This window comes from Lithobates pipiens, unplaced genomic scaffold (assembly GCF_037356315.1).
Source record: "Lithobates pipiens isolate NorthernLeopardFrog02 unplaced genomic scaffold, aLitPip1_a1.2 Scaffold_18, whole genome shotgun sequence".
In the NCBI taxonomy this organism is placed as follows: domain Eukaryota; kingdom Metazoa; phylum Chordata; class Amphibia; order Anura; family Ranidae; genus Lithobates; species Lithobates pipiens.
The window spans coordinates 110,254,876-110,268,130 of NW_027507758.1; positions in this window are offsets into that span (position 1 = coordinate 110,254,876).

A 13,255-nucleotide genomic window follows, 5' to 3' on the forward strand; every position below is an offset into this window, starting at 1 on the left:
CCTCAAAAAAAGGTCCAAACTAACCCAAAAAAAACAATGGCCAGAAAGACACCACCATCCTCCAAAGAAATATCGATATTTTTCCAAAAGACCCTTTAAGGGCACCTTCCCTCCCTTCATAAGCAAAGGCCTACATTACCCAAAAGACCCATATAGGCCACCTTCCCTACCTTTAAAAAAAAAAAGGAAGGCTAAAAAATATCTAAAGACAGAATGGCCAAAAAAGGGTACCTCCCCCTTTTCATTTTTGTATGTATGCCTGAATAATTATTTGTCCTCAGGTTTATAATTTTTAATGAAAAAAGTGAAGAGAAAGGGAAGCTGATATCTGCAAGGTAAGTGCTATATTTATATTCTTTTCATCTTGAGCCCTTGTGGGCTGACATTTTCTTGTTAGATTGTAAGCTCTTATGAGCAGGACTTTCTTTGTCATATCAGATGTTAAGCTCTTGCGGGCATTGATTTTCTCCTTAGATTGTTAGCTCGAGCAGAAACCGACACCCACTTGGATGCATCAGGTGCAAAGAGTTTTCAAAATGTCTCTTCGCTGCTGTCCTGTCTGTGTGCGCAGTCTCAGCTGTAAAGTGGGGAAGAAGGGTTACCCCTTTACGGAGGACAGACAAGCAGTACCTGGCCCCCTGGTGCGCGAAGGTGTGTGATTTAGGACTCAAGTGTAGGGGCTCCCCTTCCCCCAAACAACAATTCTGTAAACTTTCTCATTGTCCGCGAGAGTAACCCTGGCCAAACAAATGCTTATATTGTACTGAAAGACCCAGTGGGCAAAAGGGGACTCCTTCACCCTGAAAAAAGGCCTACAAAACCCCAAAAGACCCTTAATGGGCACCTCCCCCTTTCAAAAAAGTCCTAAAGCATCCACAAAAGACCCAGTGGCCAGAAAGGGCACCTACATTCTCCATAAAAAACACCTAACATATCCCAAAAGACCCAATGGCAAAAAAAGGGCACTACAACCTCAAAAAAAGGTCCAAACTAACCCAAAAAACCCAATGGCCAGAAAAGGCACCACCATCCTCCAAGGAAATATCGATATTATTCCAAAAGACCCCTTAAGGGCACCTTCCCTCTCTTCATAAACAAAGGCCTACATTACCCAAAAGACCCATATAGGCTACTTCCCTACCTTTAAAAAAAAAGGAAGGCTAAGAAATATCAAAAGACCGAATGGCTAAAAAGGGTACCTCCCCCTTTTCATTTTTGTATGTATGCCTGAATAATTATTTGTCCTCAGGTTTATAATTTTTAATGAAAAAAGTGAAGAGAAAGGGAAGCTGATATCTGCAAGGTAAGTGCTATATTTATATTCTTTTCATCTTGAGCCCTTGTGGGCTGACATTTTCTTGTTAGATTGTAAGCTCTTATGAGCAGGATTTTCTTTGTCATATCAGATGTTAAGCTCTTGCGGGCATTGATTTTCTCCTTAGATTGTTAGCTCGAGCAGAAACCGACACCCACTTGGATGCATCAGGTGCAAAGAGTTTTCAAAATGTCTCTTCGCTGCTGTCCTGTCTGTGTGCGCAGTCTCAGCTGTAAAGTGGGGAAGAAGGGTTACCCCTTGACGGAGGACAGACAAGCAGTACCTGGCCCCCTGGTGCACGAAGGTGTGTTATTTAGGACTCAAGAGTAAGAGCTCCCCTTCCCCCAAACAACAATGCTGTAAACGTTCTCATTGTCCGCGAGAGCAACCCTGGCCAAACAAACGCTTATATTGTCCTGAAAGACCCAGTGGGCAAAAGGCGACTCCTTCACCCTGAAAAAAGGTCTACGAAACCCCAAAAGACCAATAATGGGCACCTCCCCCTTTCAAAAAAGTCCTAAAGCATCCACAAAAGACCCAGTGGCCAGAAAGGGCACCTACATTCTCCATAAAAAAGACCTAACATATCCCAAAAGACCCAATGGCAAAAAAGGGCACTACCCCCTCAAAAAAAGGTCCAAACTAACCCAAAAAACCCAATGGCCAGAAAAGGCACCACCATCCTCCAAGGAAATATCGATATTATTCCAAAAGACCCCTTAAGGGCACCTTCCCTCCCTTCATAAACAAAGGCCCACATTACCCAAAAGACCCATATAGGCCACCTTCCCTACCTTTAAAAAAAAAGGAAGGCTAAAAAATATCAAAAGACCGAATGGCTAAAAAGGGTACCTCCCCCTTTTCATTTTTGTATGTATGCCTGAATAATTATTTGTCCTCAGGTTTATAATTTTTAATGAAAAAAGTGAAGAGAAAGGGAAGCTGATATCTGCAAGGTAAGTGCTATATTTATATTCTTTTCATCTTGAGCCCTTGTGGGCTGACATTTTCTTGTTAGATTGTAAGCTCTTATGAGCAGGATTTTCTTTGTCATATCAGATGTTAAGCTCTTGCGGGCATTGATTTTCTCCTTAGATTGTTAGCTCGAGCAGAAACCGACACCCACTTGGATGCATCAGGTGCAAAGAGTTTTCAAAATGTCTCTTCGCTGCTGTCCTGTCTGTGTGCGCAGTCTCAGCTGTAAAGTGGGGAAGGAGGGTTACCCCTTTACGGAGGACAAACAAGCAGTACCTGGCCCCCTGGTGCGCGAAGGTGTGTGATTTAGGACTCAAGAGTAAGGGCTCCCCTTCCCCCAAACAACAATGCTGTAAACTTTCTCATTGTCCGCGAGAGCAACCCTGGCCAAACAAATGCTTATATTGTCCTGAAAGACCCAGTGGGCAAAAGGGGACTCCTTCACCCTGAAAAATGTTCTACGAAACCCCAAAAGACCAACAATGGGCACCTCCCCCTTTCAAAAAAGTCCTAAAGCATCCACAAAAGACCCAGTGGCCAGACAGGGCACCTACATTCTCCATAAAAAAGACTTAACATATCCCAAAAGACCCAATGGCAAAAAAGGGCACTACCCCCTCAAAAAAAGGTCCAAACTAACCCAAAAAACCCAATGTCCAGAAAAGGCACCACCATCCTCCAAGGAAATATCGATATTATTCCAAAAGACCCTTTAAGGGCACCTTCCCTCCCTCCATAAACAAAGGCCTACATTACCCAAAAGACCCATATAGGCCACCTTCCCTACCTTTAAAAAAAAAAAGGAAGGCTAAAAAATATCAAAAGACCGAATGGCTAAAAAGGGTACCTCCCCTTTTTCATTTTTGTATGTATGCCTGAATAATTATTTGTCCTCAGGTTTATAATTTTTAATGAAAAAAGTGAAGAGAAAGGGAAGCTGATATCTGCAAGGTAAGTGCTATATTTATATTCTTTTCATCTTGAGCCCTTGTGGGCTGACATTTTCTTGTTAGATTGTAAGCTCTTATGAGCAGGATTTTCTTTGTCATATCAGATGTTAAGCTCTTGCGGGCATTGATTTTCTCCTTAGATTGTTAGCTCGAGCAGAAACCGACACCCACTTGGATGCATCAGGTGCAAAGAGTTTTCAAAATGTCTCTTCGCTGCTGTCCTGTCTGTGTGCGCAGTCTCAGCTGTAAAGTGGGGAAGAAGGGTTACCCCTTTACGGAGGACAGACAAGCAGTACCTGGCCCCCTGGTGCGCGAAGGTGTGTGATTTAGGACTCAAGTGTAGGGGCTCCCCTTCCCCCAAACAACAATTCTGTAAACTTTCTCATTGTCCGCGAGAGTAACCCTGGCCAAACAAATGCTTATATTGTACTGAAAGACCCAGTGGGCAAAAGGGGACTCCTTCACCCTGAAAAAAGGCCTACAAAACCCCAAAAGACCCTTAATGGGCACCTCCCCCTTTCAAAAAAGTCCTAAAGCATCCACAAAAGACCCAGTGGCCAGAAAGGGCACCTACATTCTCCATAAAAAAGACCTAACATATCCCAAAAGACCCAATGGCAAAAAAGGGCACTACCCCCTCAAAAAAAGGTCCAAACTAACCCAAAAAACCCAATGGCCAGAAAAGGCACCACCATCCTCCAAGGAAATATCGATATTATTCCAAAAGACCCCTTAAGGGCACCTTCCCTCCCTTCATAAACAAAGGCCTACATTACCCAAAAGACCCATATAGGCCACCTTCCCTACCTTTAAAAAAAAAGGAAGGCTAAAAAATATCAAAAGACTGAATGGCTAAAAAGGGTACCTCCTCCTTTTCATTTTTGTATGTATGCCTGAATAATTATTTGTCCTCAGGTTTATAATTTTTAATGAAAAAAGTGAAGAGAAAGGGAAGCTGATATCTGCAAGGTAAGTGCTATATTTATATTCTTTTCATCTTGAGCCCTTGTGGGCTGACATTTTCTTGTTAGATTGTAAGCTCTTATGAGCAGGATTTTCTTTGTCATATCAGATGTTAAGCTCTTGCGGGCATTGATTTTCTCCTTAGATTGTTAGCTCAAGCAGAAACCGACACCCACTTGGATGCATCAGGTGCAAAGAGTTTTCAAAATGTCTCTTCGCTGCTGTCCTGTCTGTGTGCGCAGTCTCAGCTGTAAAGTGGGGAAGGAGGGTTACCCCTTTACGGAGGACAAACAAGCAGTACCTGGCCCCTTGGTGTGCGAAGGTGTGTGATTTAGGACTCAAGAGTAAGGGCTCCCCTTCCCCCAAACAACAATGCTGTAAACTTTCTCATTGTCCGCGAGAGCAACCCTGGCCAAACAAATGCTTATATTGTCCTGAAAGACCCAGTGGGCAAAAGGGGACTCCTTCACCCTGAAAAATGTTCTACGAAACCCCAAAAGACCAACAATGGGCACCTCCCCCTTTCAAAAAAGTCCTAAAGCATCCACAAAAGACCCAGTGGCCAGACAGGGCACCTACATTCTCCATAAAAAAGACTTAACATATCCCAAAAGACCCAATGGCAAAAAAGGGCACTACCCCCTCAAAAAAAGGTCCAAACTAACCCAAAAAACCCAATGTCCAGAAAAGGCACCACCATCCTCCAAGGAAATATCGATATTATTCCAAAAGACCCCTTAAGGGCACCTTCCCTCTCTTCATAAAAAAAGGCCTACATTACCCAAAAGACCCATATAGGCTACTTCCCTACCTTTAAAAAAAAAGGAAGGCTAAAAAATATCAAAAGACCGAATGGCTAAAAAGGGTACCTCCCCCTTTTCATTTTTGTATGTATGCCTGAATAATTTTTTGTCCTCAGGTTTATAATTTTTAATGAAAAAAGTGAAGAGAAAGGGAAGCTGATATCTGCAAGGTAAGTGCTATATTTATATTCTTTTCATCTTGAGCCCTTGTGGGCTGACATTTTCTTGTTAGATTGTAAGCTCTTATGAGCAGGATTTTCTTTGTCATATCAGATGTTAAGCTCTTGCGGGCATTGATTTTCTCCTTAGATTGTTAGCTCGAGCAGAAACCGACACCCACTTGGATGCATCAGGTGCAGAGAGTTTTCAAAATGTCTCCTCGCTGCTGTCCTGTCTGTGTGCGCAGTCTCAGCTGTAAAGTGGGGAAGAAGGGTTACCCCTTTACGGAGGACAGACAAGCAGTACCTGGAGCCCTGGTGCGTGAAGGTGTGTGATTTAGGACTCAAGAGTAAGGGCTCCCCTTCCCCCAAACAACAATGCTGTAAACTTTCTCATTGTCCGCGAGAGCAAACCTGGCCAAACAAATGCTCATATTGTCCTGAAAGACCCAGTGGGCAAAAGGGGACTCCTTCACCCTGAAAAAAAGGCATACAAAACCCCAAAAGACCCATAATGGGCACCTCCCCATTTCAAAAAAGTCCTAAAGCATCCACAAAAGACCCAGTGGCCAGAAAGGGCACCTACATTCTCCATAAAAAAGACCTAACATATCCCAAAAGACCCAATGGCAAAAAAGGGCACTACCCCCTCAAAAAAAGGTCCAAACTAACTGAAAAAAAAACAATGGCCAAGAAGGGCACTACTATCCTCCAAAGAAATATCGCTATTATTCTAAAAGACCCCTTAAGGGCACCTTCCCTCCCTTCATAAACAAAGGCCTACATTACCCAAAAGACCCATATAGGCCACCTTCCCTACCTTTAAAAAAAAAGGAAGGCTAAAAAATATCAAAAGACCGAATGGCTAAAAAGGGTACCTCCCCCTTTTAATTTTTGTATGTATGCCTGAATAATTATTTGTCCTCAGGTTTATAATTTTTAATGAAAAAAGTGAAGAGAAAGGGAAGCTGATATCTGCAAGGTAAGTGCTATATTTATATTCTTTTCATCTTGAGCCCTTGTGGGCTGACATTTTCTTGTTAGATTGTAAGCTCTTATGAGCAGGATTTTCTTTGTCATATCAGATGTTAAGCTCTTGCGGGCATTGATTTTCTCCTTAGATTGTTAGCTCGAGCAGAAACCGACACCCACTTGGATGCATCAGGTGCAAAGAGTTTTCAAAATGTCTCTTCGCTGCTGTCCTGTCTGTGTGCGCAGTCTCAGCTGTAAAGTGGGGAAGAAGGGTTACCCCTTTACGGAGGACAGACAAGCAGTACCTGGCCCCCTGGTGCGCGAAGGTGTGTGATTTAGGACTCAAGAGTAAGGGCTCCCCTTCCCCCAAACAACAATGCTGTAAACTTTCTCATTATCCGCGAGAGCAACCCTGCCCAAACAAATGCTTATATTGTCCTGAAAGACCCAGTGGACAAAAGGGGACCCCTTCACCCTGAATAAAGGTCTACGAAACCCCAAAAGACCCATAATGGGCACCTCCCCCTTTCAAAAAAGTCCTAAAGCATCCACAAAAGACCCAGTGGCCAGAAAGGGCACCTACATTCTCCATAAAAAAGACCTAACATATCCCAAAAGACCCAATGGCAAAAAAGGGCACTACCCCCTCAAAAAAAGGTCCAAACTAACCCAAAAAACCCAATGGCCAGAAAAGGCACCACCATCCTCCAAGGAAATATCGATATTATTCCAAAAGACCCCTTAAGGGCACCTTCCCTCCCTTCATAAGCAAAGGCCTACATTACCCAATAGACCCATATAGGCCACCTTCCCTACCTTTAAAAAAAAAAAGAAGGCTAAAAAATATCAAAAGACCGAATGGCTAAAAAGGGTACCTCCCCCTTTTCATTTTTGTATGTATGCCTGAATAATTATTTGTCCTCAGGTTTATAATTTTTAATGAAAAAAGTGAAGAGAAAGGGAAGCTGATATCTGCAAGGTAAGTGCTATATTTATATTCTTTTCATCTTGAGCCCTTGTGGGCTGACATTTTCTTGTTAAATTGTAAGCTCTTATGAGCAGGATTTTCTTTGTCATATCAGATGTTAAGCTCTTGCGGGCATTGATTTTCTCCTTAGATTGTTAGCTTGAGCAGAAACCGACACCCACTTGGATGCATCAGGTGCAAAGAGTTTTCAAAATGTCTCTTCGCTGCTGTCCTGTCTGTGTGCGGAGTCTCAGCTGTAAAGTGGGTAAGGAGGGTTACCCCTTTACGGAGGACAGACAAGCAGTACCTGGCCCCCTGGTGCGCGAAGGTGTGTGATTTAGGACTCAAGAGTAAGGGCTCCCCTTCCCCCAAACAACAATGCTGTAAACTTTCTCATTGTCCGCGAGAGCAACCCTGGCCAAACAAATGCTTATATTGTCCTGAAGGACCCAGTGGGCAAAAGGGGACTCCTTCACCCTGAAAAATGTTCTACGAAACACCAAAAGACCCATAATGGGCACCTCCCCCTTTCAAAAAAGTCCTAAAGCATCCACAAAAGACCCAGTGGCCAGAAAGGGCACCTACATTCTCCATAAAAAAGACTTAACATATCCCAAAAGACCCAATGGCATAAAAGGGCACTACCCCCTCAAAGAAAGGTCCAAACTAACCCAAAAAACCCAATGGCCAGAAAATGCACCACCATCCTCCAAGGAAATATCGATATTATTCCAAAAGACCCCTTAAGGGCACCTTCCCTCCCTTCATAAAAAAAGGCCTACATTACCCAAAAGACCCATATAGGCCACCTTCCCTACCTTTAAAAAAAAAGGAAGGCCAAAAAATATCAAAAGACCGAATGGCTAAAAAGGGTACCTCCCCCTTTTCATTTTTGTATGTATGCCTGAATAATTATTTGTCCTCAGGTTTATAATTTTTAATGAAAAAAGTGAAGAGAAAGGGAAGCTGATATCTGCAAGGTAAGTGCTATATTTATATTCTTTTCATCTTGAGCCCTTGTGGGCTGACATTTTCTTGTTAGATTGTAAGCTCTTATGAGCAGGATTTTCTTTGTCATATCAGATGTTAAGCTCTTGCGGGCATTGATTTTCTCCTTAGATTGTTAGCTCGAGCAGAAACCGACACCCACTTGGATGCATCAGGTGCAAAGAGTTTTCAAAATGTCTCTTCGCTGCTGTCCTGTCTGTGTGCGCAGTCTCAGCTGTAAAGTGGGGAAGAAGGGTTACCCCTTTACGGAGGACAGACAAGCAGTACCTGGCCCCCTGGTGCGCGAAGGTGTGTGATTTAGGACTCAAGAGTAAGGGCTCCCCTTCCCCCAAACAACAATGCTGTAAACTTTCTCATTGTCCGCGAGAGCAACCCTGGCCAAACAAATGCTTATATTGTCCTGAAAGACCCAGTGGGCAAAAGGGGACTCCTTCACCCTGAAAAATGTTCTACGAAACCCCAAAAGACCTATAATGGGCACCTCCCCCTTTCAAAAAGTCCTAAAGCATCCACAAAAGACCCAGTGGCCAGAAAGGGCACCTACATTCTCCATAAAAAAGACTTAACATATCCCAAAAGACCCAATGGCATAAAAGGGCACTACCCCCTCAAAGAAAGGTCCAAACTAACCCAAAAAACCCAATGGCCAGAAAATGCACCACCATCCTCCAAGGAAATATCGATATTATTCCAAAAGACCCCTTAAGGGCACCTTCCCTCCCTTCATAAAAAAATGCCTACATTACCCAAAAGACCCATATAGGCCACCTTCCCTACCTTTAAAAAAAAAGGAAGGCTAAAAAATATCAAAAGACCGAATGGCTAAAAAGGGTACCTCCCCCGTTTCATTTTTGTATGTATGCCTGAATAATTATTTGTCCTCAGGTTTATAATTTTTAATGAAAAAAGTGAAGAGAAAGGGAAGCTGATATCTGCAAGGTAAGTGCTATATTTATATTCTTTTCATCTTGAGCCCTTGTGGGCTGACATTTTCTTGTTAGATTGTAAGCTCTTATGAGCAGGATTTTCTTTGTCATATCAGATGTTAAGCTCTTGCGGGCATTGATTTTCTCCTTAGATTGTTAGCTCGAGCAGAAACCGACACCCACTTGGATGCATCAGGTGCAAAGAGTTTTCAAAATGTCTCTTCGCTGCTGTCCTGTCTGTGTGCGCAGTCTCAGCTGTAAAGTGGGGAAGAAGGGTTACCCCTTTACGGAGGACAGACAAGCAGTACCTGGCCCCCTGGTGCGCGAAGGTGTGTGATTTAGGACTCAAGAGTAAGGGCTCCCCTTCCCCCAAACAACAATGCTGTAAACTTTCTCATTGTCCGCGAGAGCAACCCTGGCCAAACAAATGCTTATATTGTCCTGAAAGACCCAGTGGGCAAAAGGGGACTCCTTCACCCTGAAAAATGTTCTACGAAACCCCAAAAGACCTATAATGGGCACCTCCCCCTTTCAAAAAGTCCTAAAGCATCCACAAAAGACCCGGTGGCCAGAAAGGGCACCTACATTCTCCATAAGAAAGACTTAAAATGTCCCAAAAGACCCAATGGCAAAAAAGGGCACTACCCCCTCAAAAAAAGGTCCAAACTAACCCAAAAAACCCAATGGCCAGAAAAGGCACCACCATCCTCCAAGGAAGTATCGATATTATTCCAAAAGACCCCTTAAGGGCACCTTCCCTCCCTTCATAAACAAAGGCCTACATTACCCAAAAGACCCATATAGGCCACCTTCCCTACCTTTAAAAAAAAAAAGGAAGGCTAAAAATTATCAAATGGCTAAAATGGCTAAAAAGGGTACCTCCCCCTTTTCATTTTTGTATGTATGCCTGAAAAATTATTTGTCCTCAGGTTTATAATTTTTAATGAAAAAAGTGAAGAGAAAGGGAAGCTGATATCTGCAAGGTAAGTGCTATATTTATATTCTTTTCATCTTGAGCCCTTGTGGGCTGACATTTTCTTGTTAGATTGTAAGCTCTTATGAGCAGGATTTTCTTTGTCATATCAGATGTTAAGCTCTTGCGGGCATTGATTTTCTCCTTAGATTGTTAGCTCGAGCAGAAACCGACACCTACTTGGATGCATCAGGTGCAAAGAGTTTTCAAAATGTCTCTTCGCTGCTGTCCTGTCTGTGTGCAGAGTCTCAGCTGTAAAGTGGGTAAGGAGGGTTACCCCTTTACGGAGGACAGACAAGCAGTACCTGGCCCCCTGGTGCGCGAAGGTGTGTGATTTAGGACTCAAGAGTAAGGGCTCCCCTTCCCCCAAACAACAATGCTGTAAACTTTCTCATTGTCCGCGAGAGCAACCCTGGCCAAACAAATGCTTATATTGTCCTGAAAGACCCAGTGGGCAAAAGGGGACTCCTTCACCCTGAAAAATGTTCTACGAAACCCCAAAAGACCCATAATGGGCACCTCCCCCTTTCAAAAAAGTCCTAAAGCATCCACAAAAGACCCAGTGGCCAGAAAGGGCACCTACATTCTCCATAAAAAAGACTTAACATATCCCAAAAGACCCAATGGCAAAAAAGGGCACTACCCCCTCAAAAAAAGGTCCAAACTAACCCAAAAAACCCAATGGCCAGAAAAGGCACCACCATCCTCCAAGGAAATATCGATATTATTCCAAAAGACCCCTTAAGGGCACCTTCCCTCCCTTCATAAGCAAAGGCCTACATTACCCAATAGACCCATATAGGCCACCTTCCCTACCTTTAAAAAAAAAAAGAAGGCTAAAAAATATCAAAAGACCGAATGGCTAAAAAGGGTACCTCCCCCTTTTCATTTTTGTATGTATGCCTGAATAATTATTTGTCCTCAGGTTTATAATTTTTAATGAAAAAAGTGAAGAGAAAGGGAAGCTGATATCTGCAAGGTAAGTGCTATATTTATATTCTTTTCATCTTGAGCCCTTGTGGGCTGACATTTTCTTGTTAAATTGTAAGCTCTTATGAGCAGGATTTTCTTTGTCATATCAGATGTTAAGCTCTTGCGGGCATTGATTTTCTCCTTAGATTGTTAGCTCGAGCAGAAACCGACACCCACTTGGATGCATCAGGTGCAAAGAGTTTTCAAAATGTCTCTTCGCTGCTGTCCTGTCTGTGTGCGGAGTCTCAGCTGTAAAGTGGGTAAGGAGGGTTACCCCTTTACGGAGGACAGACAAGCAGTACCTGGCCCCCTGGTGCGCGAAGGTGTGTGATTTAGGACTCAAGAGTAAGGGCTCCCCTTCCCCCAAACAACAATGCTGTAAACTTTCTCATTGTCCGCGAGAGCAACCCTGGCCAAACAAATGCTTATATTGTCCTGAAGGACCCAGTGGGCAAAAGGGGACTCCTTCACCCTGAAAAATGTTCTACGAAACACCAAAAGACCCATAATGGGCACCTCCCCCTTTCAAAAAAGTCCTAAAGCATCCACAAAAGACCCAGTGGCCAGAAAGGGCACCTACATTCTCCATAAAAAAGACTTAACATATCCCAAAAGACCCAATGGCATAAAAGGGCACTACCCCCTCAAAGAAAGGTCCAAACTAACCCAAAAAACCCAATGGCCAGAAAATGCACCACCATCCTCCAAGGAAATATCGATATTATTCCAAAAGACCCCTTAAGGGCACCTTCCCTCCCTTCATAAAAAAAGGCCTACATTACCCAAAAGACCCATATAGGCCACCTTCCTTACCTTTAAAAAAAAAGGAAGGCTAAAAAATATCAAAAGACCGAATGGCTAAAAAGGGTACCTCCCCCTTTTCATTTTTGTATGTATGCCTGAATAATTATTTGTCCTCAGGTTTATAATTTTTAATGAAAAAAGTGAAGAGAAAGGGAAGCTGATATCTGCAAGGTAAGTGCTATATTTATATTCTTTTCATCTTGAGCCCTTGTGGGCTGACATTTTCTTGTTAGATTGTAAGCTCTTATGAGCAGGATTTTCTTTGTCATATCAGATGTTAAGCTCTTGCGGGCATTGATTTTCTCCTTAGATTGTTAGCTCGAGCAGAAACCGACACCCACTTGGATGCATCAGGTGCAAAGAGTTTTCAAAATGTCTCTTCGCTGCTGTCCTGTCTGTGTGCGCAGTCTCAGCTGTAAAGTGGGGAAGAAGGGTTACCCCTTTACGGAGGACAGACAAGCAGTACCTGGCCCCCTGGTGCGCGAAGGTGTGTGATTTAGGACTCAAGAGTAAGGGCTCCCCTTCCCCCAAACAACAATGCTGTAAACTTTCTCATTGTCCGCGAGAGCAACCCTGGCCAAACAAATGCTTATATTGTCCTGAAAGACCCAGTGGGCAAAAGGGGACTCCTTCACCCTGAAAAATGTTCTACGAAACCCCAAAAGACCTATAATGGGCCCCTCCCCCTTTCAAAAAGTCCTAAAGCATCCACAAAAGACCCAGTGGCCAGAAAGGGCACCTACATTCTCCATAAGAAAGACTTAAAATGTCCCAAAAGACCCAATGGCAAAAAAGGGCACTACCCCCTCAAAAAAAGGTCCAAACTAACCCAAAAAACCCAATGGCCAGAAAAGGCACCACCATCCTCCAAGGAAGTATCGATATTATTCCAAAAGACCCCTTAAGGGCACCTTCCCTCCCTTCATAAACAAAGGCCTACATTACCCAAAAGACCCATATAGGCCACCTTCCCTACCTTTAAAAAAAAAAAGGAAGGCTAAAAATTATCAAATGGCTAAAATGGCTAAAAAGGGTACCTCCCCCTTTTCATTTTTGTATGTATGCCTGAATAATTATTTGTCCTCAGGTTTATAATTTTTAATGAAAAAAGTGAAGAGAAAGGGAAGCTGATATCTGCAAGGTAAGTGCTATATTTATATTCTTTTCATCTTGAGCCCTTGTGGGCTGACATTTTCTTGTTAGATTGTAAGCTCTTATGAGCAGGATTTTCTTTGTCATATCAGATGTTAAGCTCTTGCGGGCATTGATTTTCTCCTTAGATTGTTAGCTCGAGCAGAAACCGACACCCACTTGGATGCATCAGGTGCAAAGAGTTTTCAAAATGTCTCTTCGCTGCTGTCCTGTCTGTGTGCGCAGTCTCAGCTGTAAAGTGGGGAAGAAGGGTTACCCCTTTACGGAGGACAGACAAGCAGTACCTGGCCCCCTGGTGCGCGAAGGTGTGTGATTTA